General features: G+C 37.8%; 1 long non-coding RNA gene across 1 annotated transcript; it reads right to left on the bottom strand.

The window, feature by feature from the left end:
* Nucleotides 1-9,632: 9,632 nt before the first annotated feature.
* LOC112196545 lies at nt 9,633-17,569 on the bottom strand. The gene is made up of 2 exons (XR_002935254.2): nt 13,415-17,569; nt 9,633-13,199 (listed from the first exon to the last, which is right to left on the bottom strand). It is a non-coding gene; the product is annotated as an uncharacterized LOC112196545 (long non-coding RNA).

The following is a 17,569-nucleotide window of genomic DNA, read 5'->3' as shown; positions in this document are numbered from 1 at the left end:
TTTTCCTTTTCCTTTCCTAAAGGCACCGACTTATATTTCGGTTGTGACCCAAAGAAAAACCGACTTCGATACCAGGAAAAATAAATTTTAAAACGCTGAAATTATAAAATAGGTCATTGCAGTATTAGAGATCTCAACTTTATTTAAAATTTTTAGAATCGTATTGGAACTTTGGCTTTAAAATTAGGTTTAAAAAAAAAACTTATAATTTTCTAGATTGGAACTGTATCTAACACTGCTTGCATTAGTTTGGTTTCTCATCGAACTGGATATCTTTAAATATGGATTGTATTGCCTCTGTATATTAGTCAATTATTTTTAATGGAGAACCACGTACAAGTAAAGCTTTAAACCTGAAAGAGGTTTAAGATTGGGATCACCCTTTTTCCTTATATTTCTATTTTTTGTTGGGAGCCTTAATTTGATTAGGAATCTGAACAACCTTACTGCTAAAGCTAAGAAGTAAGAACCAAATTGGTCTCCTAAGCTTCCCTTGTAGTTTAAGATCGAATCTTGTGTTTGCATACGATTGCTTAATTTTTACTTAATAAGGAAAGCTCATGCGAAATTAGTCGCTTGACTTAAAAGATTGATGTTTTGGATAGTAGATAAGATGAAAACTAGCTTTAGCTAAGTGTAAGGAAATACAACTTAACGTAAATTATCAGCAATGGAATGTTTTGCGGTCCTCGTAGGATTCTTACCGAAAATACGTATCATTCGATATTTCGATGTGTCTAGAAATCTGAAGACTTGTCGGCCCTGCCTTGAAAGACGCTTCACCTTTTTGTTGATGACTTTGGCGAATGGTGGAGCTTCGAATGAACAGAAACACACAAAATTAAATACACAGTTATTTACAAACGTTATCGATCTTAAGGTGGAACTATTTAGTTTACAAAATAAAATAGCCTTATTTATGTATGCGAACACTGACCTGGCATTGGGAAGTTAGAGTCGGCTACTAGTTGGAGCACACGATCCCTAAGGGCACTTAATGATTCCACATTGAAGATATACTTGTATTCGGTATTCTACACTCATTGAGATAGATTCCCATCCCTCGAAGAACAATCCTTAATTCCTTCAATCATTCCAGAAAAGGTTTATGTAATGCACAGTGTACCGCTAGATAGTATCGGTCAGTCACGTACACCCCTTCTACCACCTCAGAATTCCTAGCTACCACGAAATAATGTCGGTTGTCATGTCAATCATCCAAATGAGCTCGAGTTTCAAAGCATAGTAGTGTTTCACAGTTAGTGTATTTGGTTCTTCTTTACTAGCCTTAGAATGTTCCAAGCACATAATATAGAATTCGTCGGTATATTCCTGCACGCCCTCCATTGTTGTTGTAGGTCGAAATTAATTGGTCAAGTAGAAGTTACTCTTCTACCACCTTGCGAGTGGAGGTATCTTAGAGTACACTTGCCCATGACTAGAGTTCCCAAGTTTGAGGAAGTGTCAATGAACTAAGCTCAATGGGATCCTCCCACAGTGATGCCTTATATTGTTTAGGATATTCCTCATCATACGTCGACATTTGCAATTTGAAATGAATAACAAGCATTCAATAACAACATTTTTAAGAGGCTGTAAGACACATCATTCGTTGTGGCTAAACTCTCAAAGACTTTCCTGATTTTAAAATGGTGTTATTGAATGATTGTTTTTCATTTCACATTGCAAATGTCATCTGATGAGGAATATCCTTAAAAACACGAGTCACCAATGAAGGAAGATCCCGTCGAGTTTAGTTCATTGACACTTCCTCAAACCTGGAAAACTGAGTCATGGGTAAGTGGACCCTAAGATACCTCCACTTGCAAGGTGACAGAAGAGCAACTTCCACTTGACCCAAGTTAATTTCGACCTACAACAATAGTGGAGGATCGTACGTGAATATACCTACAAATTTTGTTATATACGCTAAGAATATCCTAAAAATAGTAAGGAAGAACTAAACACCCTAAACCTCGAAACGCTACATCAATGGCCTACGCCTCGAAATCTAAGCTCACATGGATGATTGATATGATAACCGGCATTATTTAGTGGTAGTTAAGAATTCCGAGATAGTAGAAGAGGTGTTAGAGCTTACCGATACTATCTAGTGGTACACCGTGCATCACCTAAACCTTCTCTAAAATGCTTGAATATTCCTCAAAAAATGAAAATCTATCTCAATGACTGTAGAATATTGAATACGAATATAACTCCAGTGTGGAATCATTGCAATGCTCTTGCAGAGCGTGTGCTCCAACTCGTTGTGTGTAACATGAAGAATACGTATCATCACTTGTGCTAGTAGCCGACTCGAACTTCCCAACACCAAATTAGTGTTCGCGTACATCAAATAAAGCTACTTTGTTTTATAAACTAAACAATTCGACTTTAAGGTCGACAAGTTTTGTGATTAACTATGTATTTACTTGTGTGTTTTATAAAAAAATTATTTAAAAAATGCCTAACGAGTTTTCTAAAATGTAAATCGAACATTCGGTCTATGTTTTAAGAACTCGCGAAACTATATATGATGTACTCAAACTGTTTGGAGCGCTACAGGTTGGGACCTCTTTGACCTCCACAGCCTGCATTAGTTTATACAAATGTCAGTATGTCATTCATGTTTGTTTAAAACAAAAAAAAACTCCCAAGAGTCTATGAATTAATTCCCTGTATTTCTTCAGAAATCTTTTAGACTAGTGTCTTTTTTTTCTTTTGTTGACAAATTACAAACTCTCAAGAGTCTATGAATTAATTCCCTGTATTTCTTCAGAAATCTTTTAGACTTGTGTCTTTTTTTTCTTTTGTTGACAAATTACATAGTTCATAAATGGAGGAAAAAATAAATGAAATGCTGAAACATGAAACAAAGGATATATGATGAAACACTATTGATAAGTGGTCATGCTGAATGTAATATTTTTTTTTTCTATTACAAAAAGAGAATTAAAGGGTTTCAATCCTGCCTCCATGGTGACTCGAACCCATGACTTCGTACATAGATAGTGGGTGCTCTAACCACTGAGTAACCACTGAGCTAACACCACTTCGTACGTATATAATGGTCATGCTGAATGTAATATAACACTCTAATTAACAGATCAATATCGAGTGAGTATCGATCAATTGCAACATTCTTTCACATATTGCAGAAACAAATAAATAGCATATGAAAATCATAAGGCCTTATTTGGTTCACGAAAAGGAAAGCAGTTCATTTGTCTTTTCTATGGAAAGGGAAATGAAATTTTCGAAGAACTTTCCATTCAAATGTTTGGTAATGTAAGTAAAGTTATCCGGAAAGTTGTTAAAAAGTATATAATTAATGGAAAAAAATTCCATTCAAATGTTTGGTAATGTAAGTAAAGTTATCCGGAAAGTTGTTAAAAAGTATATAATTAATGGAAAAAAAATAATATGTTGTGACTTGTGAGTAATAAATGCAAAGAAAGAAAGGGAGAAAGTAATTCCTTTGGAGTATGGAAGGAACCATTTTCCCCATATTTTCCTTTGCTTTAAGAAAGTGTTTCTTAGGAAAGTATTTCTTAGGAAAGTATTTCTTAGGACAGTATTTCATTTCCTTTTGCATCCTTAGTTAAAGAACATTCAAATAAATTTAAGATCAAATATGTTAACGCCCCATATTTACTTGAAAGGCAGTTGGGCTCTGAGATCTGAGCGGATCATAATCTACGTAATTTTTTTTAAAGACAATCCCAATGTGAATTTTCCAAACAAAAGACTCTTCGATACCATGTGCGCTCAAACTCACCAAATTGTTATTTTCTGTTGTTTGATATATTATAGAATCTTATTCTGTCTCCAAGATTTACCAAAGTTCAAAACGGTTGAACCTGTACTTGTAAACTAGCTATTTCACAAAAATAACGTCTGCGTGTTGTTTGTTTTGACTTAGCCCTATTCGAAAATGGACATCCAAATTAAAGATGGACTCAAAACTAATCTCTCGCTTTGGATCTGCAAGACCTTGCATCCGGCATGGACATGCATGCATGACAAATAATTTAGATCAGAACTCACGTACACTGTAGGCTTCCCTCTCGCAGGACAAACCCGGCGAGCAGCTTCACTCCTTTCTCCTTGAACACTTGGAATACTCGGCCATCTTCGCAAGCTCGGTGGTGCAGACCGGCGTGAAATCACCTGCATATCCGAAACACAATGTTAAAATCAATAGAAGCAGAATATCAAATTAGTAACAAACCTGTGTCAGAGAAAACGATGGCCCAGCTATTGCCGATGTAGTCATGGAGCTTGATCTTTCCTAAGGTGCTTTCAGCGCCCAGGCATCTTTCACAGTAAACGGAAACAAAAAGTTGTGGTAGCAGAATTGATGTGTGTTTTCTCTGTTTTTCTTCGTGATGTAGAGAGAGGCAAAGAAGGGAGAGTTAAATAAGAGTTGTGGGCTTTTGCATGAAGACAACGTGGCTAGGGAGTAGAAAGAGAGAGTCATATAAAGAGTTGTGGCTTTTGCATGAAGACAACGTGTCTAGGGAGTTTAAGCAATATTCGGCTTCATGTCATTGGAAATGAGCTTCTTCTTCCTCAACGTGTAACGTGTTACACCAAGTGTCTGTGTGTGTTGCAAACTTGCAAACCATACTATATTCTTTAATATATCTGTAATCGCTGATGTTCTCCTGGTCAGCTATTGATAAGGGATTATTTGCTTAACTACCGTCCAATTTCAATCGGACGGTTGACAGATATCTAGATTTTTAAGAGATGAAATTTATCAACTGTCTGATTTTAATCGAATGGTAGTTGAGCAAATAATCCCTGGTCAGTAGTATCACTGAGGTTCTCATCAGTAATATCAGTGCCTTGGGTGTTTTTTTTTTTTAGTGGTTTCTGATTTTGTGAATGGGTTAGCATATCAATAACTTCATCCAACCTAGCTTGCTGATTTTGTATAGTTCTTTAGGCCTGGCAACGTGCGGGTACTGTGCGGGTTCTTAACAGGAAGAGTTTTGAGTTAACAAGTTCCAACGGGTTTAGCCCTCAAAACCTGTTAATTTGCGGGTTTTTTGCGTACGGGCTTTTTTTAGCCCGGATTAATAAACTGATGGGTTTGTGGAGATTTTTAGCGTGCGGGTTTGCGGGTTACGGGTTTAAATGCCAGGCCTATAGTTCTCAATCACTTTCTTTTATTATGCCTAGGATATGATGCATATGAAGAGATCAATGCTGTGACAAAGGCTTCTCTTTCAGACCCAAAAAAAAAAAAAAAAAAAGACGGGGCTTTTTTCATGGAATGTAATTGAATCAAGGTACTTATATCTGTGATCTGTCTCTGTCTTTGTCTCTTATAGTTCAGTAATTCAATGGAAAGTTTGGCTTTGATATTTGGTGTCTTCAATTTAAAGGTGGTTAACTTGGAAGTAATGTGTAATGTGTTGATATATATCGTCATGCCATAGAATCATAATCAAATTTGTTTCTTTAAATCACAGGTTTGGCATTACTTTTAGATTGGGAGAAGATTTCCATAAATTTTATTTCTTTTTCAGATCTGTTGGAGAGTACTTAGTTGAGTGTTCAATTTTTTTTTTTTTTTAATTTCTTTCTTGGTTCTGTTGGAGAGTGGGTTTATTTAAGCTTGATTTTCGTTGAGACTTCAATAAAAAGGCTAATAATTTATAATTGACGGTATATTTTTGGATTAATTGCTTCTACAATCAACAACTCTTGAACAAAATTCTCTCAAGTGAATGAAAGATCCAAAAGGTTGATAGAAACTCAAAGACACGAAAAGAAGAAAGGCCATTGATTAGGTAAATTTTGTCACGTGTTTCTTAGATCCTATTATCATTATGTACAAGTTTATGATTTCTAATTCTGGTCGGTTCTTTTTATTGTATTTCCCAATTGATGATATATATTGTATTTCCCAATTAATAATTTTGCAGTTAACTACAAATTCATGGACCCGAACTTGTAAAATCGTGGTTTGATTAATAACTTATACTTACGAAAATAACAGTGTGCTCATTCTTAACCACTTTCTATGCCCATTGTCATAGTAAGACGTACAGGAGGCATATCCACCAGAGCTCATTTCAAGATTTGTAGAGTTAATCCCTCGGTGTAAGATTTTCTTCCAGCATTTCTAGGTGAGCGATTCCTGCACTGAGTAGACCAACTGTAAAATGATCGAAAGTGCACGCTGAGTTCCATATTTCCCGTAGTCAATGTCAATGTGTGGTTATTTTTCCTCTTTTTTTTTTACCATAGTTTGATTTGAAATGGTCTGGAGAAATTTTGTGACACCATTCTGTTACGGAAGTTTTTTTCAATTCTACCATAACTACCTGTAAGTAAAACCACCAATCCTTCTCCTTTTGGGTACAGTGGAGCACAAGGTCCAGAAACAAGAAACTAGCCTAGTCCAGCTGAAATCAAAGTCTCTAGGCCTAGAAATGCCATCGATATCATCCATCACAGCTTGATGAAAAAGAAATGTCATCGATATCATCCATCACAGCTTGATGAAAAAGGGAGGAATGGAAGGACATCTGCAAAGCCACAATTCCCGAGTAATTCTCTTGGCTAGACCATCAGCCACCACATTCCACAATGAACATGCTGAATAAAGGATGGAGATCGATCGATGTGAGAGCTTAACATTAGGTGCAAGAAGATAGCAGAATCACTTTCCACTTCAGTATTCTTAATTTCAAGCTCAATGGCAATCTGCAAACCCATAAACAAACCCCCGGTTTCAGGCTGAAGAACTTCACCACTGCCAATGTTCCTTCTAAAGCCATAATGCCAAATTCCTCCACACCAATTAAGCCATTATCAGTTTGAGATGCATCCAACTTTAATTTGAATTGGCCAACACAAAGTTTTTGCCAGCACATCATCACGGTCGTACTGATAGAAAAAAATTTACGTGGCATGAGCTCCATTCTCCAATATACTGAAGCTCAAGGAAGCAGTATTATTCTTGTTACGCCATTTCCAAATAAACCAAGATAGGTGTAAATGAATAAATGAGACCAATCAAATCTCAAAAACTAAACAGTTTCCTTGCAAGAGGTTAGTTGCAATCCAATTATCCCAGTCGAGCTTAAATGTCAAAGTAAATCCTAGCAGGCATTCCAATTTCATTCCATATGGTAGTAGCCAGCATGTAGCAATTAATCCCTGAACAAATAATTCATAGATTCAGCTTCCCCACGCAGGGTCCATAGTAAGGTATCTCTGAACTCATGCACATTAGTCAGAAGTCTCCCTCTAACAAGGAGAGAAGCGTAAATTGTCACGACGAATATTCAAAACTCCAAATACCTTTCTAGTTTCTGTAGACCACTAATAGGTATGTCAATGCGATTGTAAGCACTTCCCAAGTAAATCTAGTTCCAAATCCTCTTATCACAACTGCAACCAAAATTATCAATAGGATGCAAACAAATGCAAACCGGTGATCTCTTTTCAACATAAAAGACATGAGATCTGGAAGTACTATAGAATATTGCTGAAGAAATAATTAAAGTTCAAATGCCACGTTACCTGATGATCTGGTTTTTTTTTTTCAATAGAAAAAGTAAATTTTTTTTTTTGTTTTTCAATAGAAAAAGTAAAATTACAAACCAAAACCTCTGATACAACCTAATTCATAAAAGGGCTGTGACCACTTACCCAATTTCAGCATGAACATTGCCCACTTACTCCACCAAGAGTTTATTAACCCCATTTACCCAATCTAACCTATAGTGACAGTATTGCCCCCTATTAAACTCTATCCTCTCAGACTCCCCTTCTCCTCCCAGACTCTCTCTCTCTCTCTTCCTTCCCCTACCAAGCCGACTCAACGACCACTACAAGCCACGAAGATGCCGAGTCCACCAACCACCATCGGTCTCGAAGATGTGAGTTCACCACCATCTGCGCCGGACGATGAATGGACGTTGATCGATAAGGCGGTCGATTGGGGATGGAGATCTCGGCGTCATGGAGATCTCCGTGATGCAGGAAATCGCTGCTCCCTTCTGGACGAAGACGACAACGATGATGAAGAAGAGAGGCGGCGACGAAAAGCTTCAGAGGTCTCACCGGCGCTGCCTTTGTCGGTGATGTCGTTCTTATCAGCTATTCCGGCGCCTAGGAACTCGGCGACTGGGTCTGTTCGACGGCGTCGGTGTGGATCCGGAGACGTGGGTGATCCGGTATGGTAGTGGAGCTGTCGTGCGTTGCTGGGTTTGCAGGGGCCGCGCGGGGATGGGCTGCTGTGTCAGTGCTCGGTGCAGCAGCAGGTGGTGGACGTGGGGGTAGTGGGCTGTCTTGGATGAGTTGGGTGCCCAAGCGACTGGGTGCCCTTAGCAAATCGATGCTGGAGTCGCCGGAGGAGTGACATTACTCCGGTTGCTGCGTTATTTTTTTTTTTTTAAGAATTGTTGTTCAGTTCTTTTTTTTGGCAAGGAACAGCATTTTTTTTTTGAATGTCTATTGGATTGGAGGCCAATGATCTACTATCTGTTCAACAATGTGAGTAATCTGACATTGCAATGTAACTGTGGGGTTTGTTTGATGGTCTACTGGGGGCAGTAGACACATTATTGGCCACCAGTAGACTTTGATACGAGGGACAGGGATCACTATAGTGTGGTGTTTTGATAAATTACCTGTTGTTTTCTGTGTATTAAAGTCAAATTATCTGTGAATCTTACAAAATGGTGCATTTTTGGTGGTCTATTGGGGGGCAGTAGAGACGTTGGACTTTGTATTGGGGGGCAATAATATGATTACTGGGGGGCAGTAATATGATTATAAATTGATCAATTGTGCCTGTAGTGTATTCATTTTGGTTTTGGGAGTTCATACAATTCACTGGACGACAATAATATGATTTTTGGAAGGCAATAATATGATTACTGGGGGGCAATAATAGCCGGATTCCGGTCATCGGTCGCCGGAATCCGGTTACCGTTCGCCGGAGTCCGGTCACCTGTCGCCGGAGTCCGGTCGCCGGAGACCGCGCCGGCCTCTGGTCACCGGAGCACAGCAAGGTGGAAGGTGACTTCTCTCTCTAAGTGAGAAAGAAGGAGAGGGCAAAAAAGTCTCAAAAAAAAAGAAAAAAGAATTAATTGGGTAAAGGGGAAATAATCCCTTAGAGTGTTTTGGGTAAATGGGGTTAAAAAACAGTTGGTGGAGCAAGTGGGCAATTTTTAGCCTAAAATCGGGTAAATGATCATTTCCCCTTCATAAAAATCAAAATTGAAATACTAGCTGCATTAAGGGGGAGAGCTCACCTGATGACCTGCAGCCAGACTTAAAACGGCGAGAAACTTTTCTACCTCGGAAAAGGTGATCGCAAAAAATGTCAGAAACATGTTAACATTACAAACCAAATGTCGTCTTTCTTTTATTATCAACGGAAGGCAATGGCAGTGTATCAGAAATTTAACCATAAACCATATTAATGCCAATGCCAAATTAGACGCCCCTTTTCCAACCTAATAAAAAAATTTCCGCACCTTCTATTACAACCAAGAATGGGTATGAGTAGAACAGGTATCGAGATTCATTTGAGAAGAAAGATGCTTTATTTGCTAACTACCGAGGAAAAAAAGAAAAAAAAGAATAGAAGAACAGCCAACCAATTTTTCCTAGAACACTGTACTTGAACATAATAAAGAATCAAATAGTGGGACACAAGGATTTGAACCTTGATCTTCTCGAAAATCTTGAGACTTGGAGATGCAAGTTACAAGCCCGAGAGCTCTACCATATTTGAGCTACATCCCATTAACCTAACCTAAGTACCTAATTACTACCTAGTAATTACAACCTAAAAACCTAATTCAATGCACGTTAGTGATAGCATACTCGTTATATTTTCCACCCAACAAAGACATACATACCTACATCAAAGACACGGACAAGTTCAACCAACTGAGCTCGAAAACATAGCATCATGCCCCAAAGAAACCAACTCCGAAGCATAAAAAACCACCCGCAGAGAAAAGAAGTTTAAACAAGGGATCAAACTTGGAGACAACTTAGAGAAGAGGAAGGCAGCTCACAAGGCATTGATAGAAAAATACAGCACTTAATCAAAGCTGCGGAAACACCACCAACAATTATACAAGCACAGGACCCCCTTGTGAACACTGGAAGTCAACACCAAGCCAATTTCCAATAATGAAACAACATGCAATGATCTTCATTAAACAAAGTTTTTCTTCATTCCACAAAGTTTTTTCATAGACACTTGATGAGGCACAGAGAATCTTACTGGTCATTAAATATAGCACAGTCTTGGCGCCATAAAAAGAAGGGCAATTGTTCTTATACTCCAGAACGATATATCAACCAGCACTTTCAACAAGAAGACATCACCAAAGTAGACATCAAGCAGAAGAGCAGGAACTATCTCCAAATAAACAACTTCTGCCAGCCAGTTTCAATACTAGAACATCACACTATCAAACAAACTCCAAAGGCAGCAAAAACAATACAACTGGCAAAAAGCAATGACCAGTGGAATGTGTGAGAAACCCTTTCAACTATAAGCAGCAAGTACCATGAGGCATCACAGCCAATTTCTAGTAGCAATCAGGATATGAGAAACATAGGAATCAAATTGACCACTGGATCACAAAACTGCTCGTCTTACCAACAGACCAACCAAAATCAAAACCCACTCTTGAAAAGAAACCTTCCGTACCAAACCTGAAGATAGACAAAACACATTCAACATTGATAGGGAGTTCAGATAACTGTTAAAAATTATCAAAAATTAATTTTAGGGCAGAGAATCTCAAACCCTACAGCAGAGGTACAAATTTTAATAAGCAGTCTTTACTTCATTTATTCAGAAGCATTAGGATACACTACTCCTTTAGTGATCGAAAAACAAGAAGATCAAACCAGCATAAGAACAAGAACACCGAATATGAAGTAAAGATCCATGATGCCAAACCTATTTAGTGATCATTTTTTGGCGAAATCAAACAGCATCTGTAGATAGAAAACCCAAACAGAGTGTTTTATTAACGAAAAGACTCGATAAGTTTTGGAAAGAATCAATCAAAAGAAAAAAACTCCTGAAACACAAGCCACCGCACCCAAACTCCCGCTCGCCTTCAACTACTACTACTAACAACCCTGAAAAACTCGTGCAGACCATACTCCAATCATATTATTGTTGAATGACTCGCTAACCCATACCGAAACAGAAAATTTTAGAAAAACTTGTAAGCCAAGAATTATCAAACCTCTTCCTACATGAATCTATGGTGCTACTCCTAGCGATAAAACCACCATGACTTGCAATATGTGAAGCGAAACTAGTAAAGGGAAAAAGAATTAGTAAACGTCAGTGTGCCAAACCATTTTAAAGAATTTCAGAAGCCAAAAAGAAGTATAGAGGGAGGGAAAAAAAAATCCACAATCACAAAAGGTTTTGAGAAAGGACAAATAGCAAAAGTGCCCATGCTCCAACTTTGTGAAACCAAACCCCGATACACAATAACATAGCATGAGCCAAAAAAAGCTGTTTGAGAAGGAATGAGATGATTGCTAATGATCTTATTACTGAAAAAAAAAATATATATATATATATATATATATATATATATATATGACAACATTTTGAAAAAAGCAACAGAAAATAGGAAAGGAGTTGATCGCCCAAACCAAAAAAAGACAAAAAACTTGATTCAACTCCTGCCCTTACAGCCATCCAAGCTATCAGCCAAGTCCTATATAGACCCGTACAAATAATAATATGAATAGAATGCAGATAATAAAAAGGAATAAGTTCATCTTGGAAAGAATAGAACAGAAGCACATGAAACACCCCAACCACAGCCTAGAAAAACCTGATCCAGTGAAACCTAAAACATGTCTCAAAACAATCAGATCAGAAATTGAGAAGGAAGGATTTAATCACTGATACAGTGAAACCGATGAAGCCTGGGAGCAAAAGCTTGCATAACCATCAACACCGCAGCAACCGTATCCTAAACCAATACAAATAAATATAAGCAAGTACAAAAAAATAAAAAAATAATAAAAAATAGTTTGAGAGAAGATAGCAGGTATGAATCATGAAAACCAATAAAGCCGAAGCTCTGCCCATTATATAGCCTTCAACAGCCAAATCCTAAACTGAAAATTGAAAGAATTGAAAGATTTGGGGAAGGAATACAAATCAGGAATTATAGTTAAGAGAAGGGAAATATTAGCAAAGGATTGAGTTGGCCGCTGTAAATCGACAGTGGAAGAGAAAACCCAATAGCATCAACAATGGAAGAGAAAACCCAATAGCATAGCAGCCAATATCTAAACTGAAGTCCACCTGACTGAGTATACACATAATCTAGAAGTTCAGTGACTAAAGGATAAGAAATACTCAATTGAAGATATTTGATATTAAAGGCAAGAAGCATCAAACCCCCTCATGAAGAGATGCATACTCCATATCACCACCGCACCAGCAGTATCCTAAATCAGTACCGATAATATCCATCTATAAGCAAGTATATAAAAATAAAATTAAAATTAAAAACAAAGAAAGTTCAAATGCAAGATAGCAGGATGTAATCGTGGAAACCAATAAAGCTGAAGCAGCCTATGGACTGCAGCCTTCACCAGCCAAATCCTAAAACACAAACGAAACCATGATGCATCACAGTCAAGAAAATGTGGAGAAGAATAATTTTTTGAAACAAGTTGGAACTTTGAAACCAATAAACCAGTTACACAATGATGCGCTACATAGAGCTCGACAACCGTCACCACCAAACCAGATAACCTAAATCACACCAACAAAATCCATCTTATCAATCGAATCCAACCGCAAAAACAACAAATCAGGAAGGATTGTCAAGGGAGGGGACAATTTAGCAAAAGGACTGAGTTGACCGCTGACACCAATAGACCGAATCACAAAACTGCTTGCTCTATAGCATAGGCAGCACCAACAATAAAAGTCAAAATATAAGTGAAGCATCGTACACCCGAGTATAATCCACTGAGAAGTGAAACCCATCCTATTCAATCCTGAAAATACACAACACCCATCATCTAGAAGTTCAGTATCTGCCGATTGGACTACAGATTACTAAATTTAAGAATTTACCGATATTAAATCTTAAGCCAATAAGCATCAAACCCCCTCGTGAATAGATGCATACTCCTTTTTAACAATCTCCTGTAACCACCTTGAAATACACATGCACAACAACATTCCATCATATCATAAATGACTTGTAATCCAAAACCAAAAATAAAGTTTTCAAAAACTGGACTATAAGCCTAGAAGCATCAAACCTCCAACTACATAAATCCATGCTCCAAGCAATAAAGAACTGTATATAACATCCACTAAATTGGAAATCCAAAGGAAAATTCACAAGCCAGTGATCAGTAGCCAAACCATTTAAACCCCAATCCGTATGATTTGAGCATTGGATCCATAATTCGGAAGCATCTGTAATTAAAAAACCAATCACAAAAGATTTTAAATATTTTAAGCGAAACCAAAGATTTGAAGGACAAAAAACAGAAACCAGGAAACCAATTAGACAGAACACTTTCGGACTCAACCAGTCCCTGATACTCATCCATATAAGCATGAACCCAGATAAGAAGTTAATCTAAGGATGGAGCAAGATGATCACTCAAACCAATTGACAAACCCAAACTCCTGCTTGTCATAGTAGCCATTACCAACACAGCACCAAAAACCTGAAAATCCTCGATCTGAAACAGAACAGAAAAGAGGTCTGACAGTGTTTTCTGAAGAGATTTTGACAAGGAAGATGAAGATGAATAAGAAAGGAACAAAATAGTTCAGCACGGAAACCGAAAAAGCCACAGCACAAGGAATCTTAATCCACTGAAATCTAAAACATGCCCAAAATGAGAAGGAATGAGTTGATTACTGATAAGGTGAAACCAATAAAGCCTGGAACAAAAATTATTGCAAACCATCACCACCACCAATCCAAATAACTCGTCCGGACTGCAGCCTCCACCAGCCAAATCCTAAAACACATCAATAAAACCATGATACATCATGATCCAAATTGAATCAAGAAGATTTGGAGGAATAAAATTTTAGAAAACTTGATCACTGAAACCAATAAACCCGTTTACAAAACAATTCGCTACATAAAGCCCGGCAGCCACCACCATCAAACAAGCCAAATCCTAGCACATCAACAAAAACCCCAACTGATCTCCATCAAAACAGAATCATCCAACCACAGAACAACAAATCAGGAAAGATTTTAAGAGAAGGAATATATCAATGAAGGGCTGAGTTGACCGCTGAAACCAATAAACCGTACAAGACCGCTTGGTCTATAGGCAGTATCTCCAATAAAAGCCAAACCCTATTAACACACCAGCAAAGCAAAAATCCAATTTCAAAATCTAATATTAATAAGTGAAGCATTGTAATTACTGAATAATAATACACATCACCCCAATACATCATCCGTGAAGTTCAGTATGTTGAATGACTAAGAATTTCTCAATTAAAGATTTTCTGTATAGCCAAGAAGCATTAATCCCCCTTGTGCAGATTACAACCTCTAATCACCCTGAAATACACATGCAGAACATAGTTTCATCACATCATTGTTGAACAGAAAACTAAGCTGAGAAGCATCAAACCCCCTTATGCATGAATTCCTACTCCTAGCAATACAATACGAGGGCCAAAACAGAGTGCTGTCAGTAAACCAAACCGTTTTAACATCAATCTGTGTGATTTGAGAATTGGAGAATCCTTTACAAAATTGAGCAGCATCTGTAAATTAAAAACCAAACAAGTAATTACGAAGAAAAACGAGAATCACCAAACACTCTGAGAAAGATAAAATATTTAGAAGGAAAGAACAAATTGCAGAAACCAGGGAACTCCTGCTTGGTAAACCAATACCTGATACAGATCAATAAATGTAGCATGAGTGCAAAAAGAATTCAAGCAAGATTTTATTTAAAAAAAAGGTAGAAAGTTGATTAAAAAGGAACAGTTCGACTGACAAAACCAACTGAAAAACCCCAACTCCTGCATACATAGCCATTGCAAGCACAGCAGCCAAATTCCAAACTTCTCCTAAAGAACACCAATAACAACTCAATCTAAACCAGAAAGCTGAAGAAAAAATTGGAAAAAAAAAAAACAGAGAGAGAGAGAGAGCGGTTGACCGCCAAACCAAATACAGCCGAATCACATAAGCTCTGCCCAGTACATGCACCTACCAAAATACCAGCCAAATCCTAAAGTCACAATAGGGTTTGGACAAGAATGGAAAATAATTGAAAGGAATAAATTGGATTTTGGAAACCAAGAGCCGAGACACAGCACCACAGCTGCTTGCTAGCCATCACCAACATACCAGCACAGCCTAAAACAGACGAATGAAAAACTTGATCCACTTAGATCTAAGACGTGCCAAAAACAAGGTATCAACCAAAATTTAGAAAGAATGAGTCGATCACCAAAACCGATTAACCAATTAAGCCTGGGAAAAAAAGAACTCTTAGCCGCCACCACCACTGAGCTGTAGCCTAAACCAATAGGAGCAATACCCATCCATAACTCGAGACTCTAGGAGACAGCCCAAAAGCAAGCATCACATAATAGTTTTAAATAATTTAAAAGGTAGGTAAAATTATCATATTTTAATGTGTAAAGTGTAAACCGATGAAAGCTGAAGCTCTATCCATTGCTTGGCACACCAGCAAAGCGAAAATCCGATTTCAATATCTAATCTCATTAGTTGAAGCATTGTAATCCTCTTTGATCCTGATAATACACATCATCCATCATTTAGAAGTTCAGTATCTGTTGAATGACTTATAGAGAGTTTTGTTCTGTAATTAAATTATTTAGCCAAGAAGCATCAAACCCCCTCGTGAAGAAGTGCATTTCCTCAATTTTACAACCTCCTTTAACCACCCTGGAATACACAAGCAGAACATATTTCATCATATCATGACCCAGTAATCCATATCAAAACAGAAAACTAAATCGCAAGCCGAGAAGAATCAAACCCCCTCCTGCATAAAGTATGCGATATGCGGGCCAAAACAGAGTGCTGTCAGTGAACTGGAGAATCCTAATTCAGCAGCAACTGTGAATTAAACCAAACAAGCATTTATGAAAGAAAAAGAAAAACGAGAATCACCAAAAACTTTAAGAGAGATTAAATATTTGAACGAAATAACAAATTGCAAAAACCAGGCAATTCCTGCTTGTTAAAGCCAATCCCTACACAAAAGTAAGTGTTACATGAGCGCAAAACAGAATTCAAGCAAAATGTTATTTTAGAAAGGTAGAAAATTAATTAAGGAGCAGCAGTTTGACCGATGAAATCAACTGAAACCTCTAACTCCTGCTTGAATAGCCATTGCAAACAGCGCAGCCAAAATTCTCCTAATTAAAGACCACCAACAACAACTCAATCTACACCCGAGCAGACAACTAGTAAAGAAAAAAAAAACAAAGATTTTGAGAGAAGAACGGTTGATTGCCAAACCAAATACGGCCGAATCACATAATCTTAACTCTGCCCAGCACTTGCACCTACCAATATACCAGACAAATCCTAAAGTCAAAATCAAAAATAGGGTTTGGGAAAGAATGGAAGATAATCGAATGGAATAAGTTGAATTTTGGAAACCACAGAGAGCACAAGAAGCACCACAGCTGCTTGCTAGCTGTGACCAGCACGCCAGCACACCCTAAAACAGAGCAAGGAAAAACTTGATCCACTTAGATATAGAACGTGCCAAAAGAAGGTTTCAACATGAGTTGATCAGGTATCAAAAAAAATTATTGACAAGGAAAAACCGAATCCGAATAAGCCTGGGAACAAAAACTCCTAGCAGCCACCACCGAGTCGTATCCTGACCAATAGGAACAAAAACCATCCATAACTCGGTTCATAGAAGGCAGGCAAAAAATACATCACATAATAGCAGTTTGTAAAGGAAGGTAAAGAAAGTAGATCGATTTAGATTCAATCCGTGTAAACCGATAAAAGCCGAAGCTCTGCCCATGGCTATATGTACGGACTGCAGCCTTTCACCGGCCAAATCCTAATAACACATCAACAAAACCATGATGCATCACAATCCAGGCAGATTCTGAAAAAGAAGTAATGAAATTAACGAAACAATAAGTCGATCTCTGCAAAACCAATAAACCGATTTACAAAACTGTTTGCTTATATAGACCTCGGCCCAGTCCAGTCCTAAATCACAGCAACAAAAACCACAATCGATCTCGATCAAAATCGAATAATCCAACCCCAAAAACAACGAACCATAAAAGACTGTTAAGAAAAGAAACAAACTGGAAGGAGTTAACCGCTGAACCAATAAACCGTGGCTCTATAACATCGGCAGCCATGATCACGAATAAAATCCAAACCCTAAGACCACAGGAGCAAAAGCAGAATTTGATTATCTAAGGAAACCAAACCAAGGAATCGAAGAAGACAGAAGCTCTGAACCTGGACGCCTTGCCATGACCGACTTATTGTAATATAGCGCGGGGTGAAGGATGTGAGGCGCC

The sequence above is a fragment of the Rosa chinensis genome, chromosome 4 (assembly GCF_002994745.2).
Source record: "Rosa chinensis cultivar Old Blush chromosome 4, RchiOBHm-V2, whole genome shotgun sequence".
NCBI lineage: Eukaryota > Viridiplantae > Streptophyta > Magnoliopsida > Rosales > Rosaceae > Rosa > Rosa chinensis.
The sequence above is the reverse complement of the archived record's forward strand: the minus strand, read 5'-3'. Positions and strand labels throughout refer to the sequence as shown.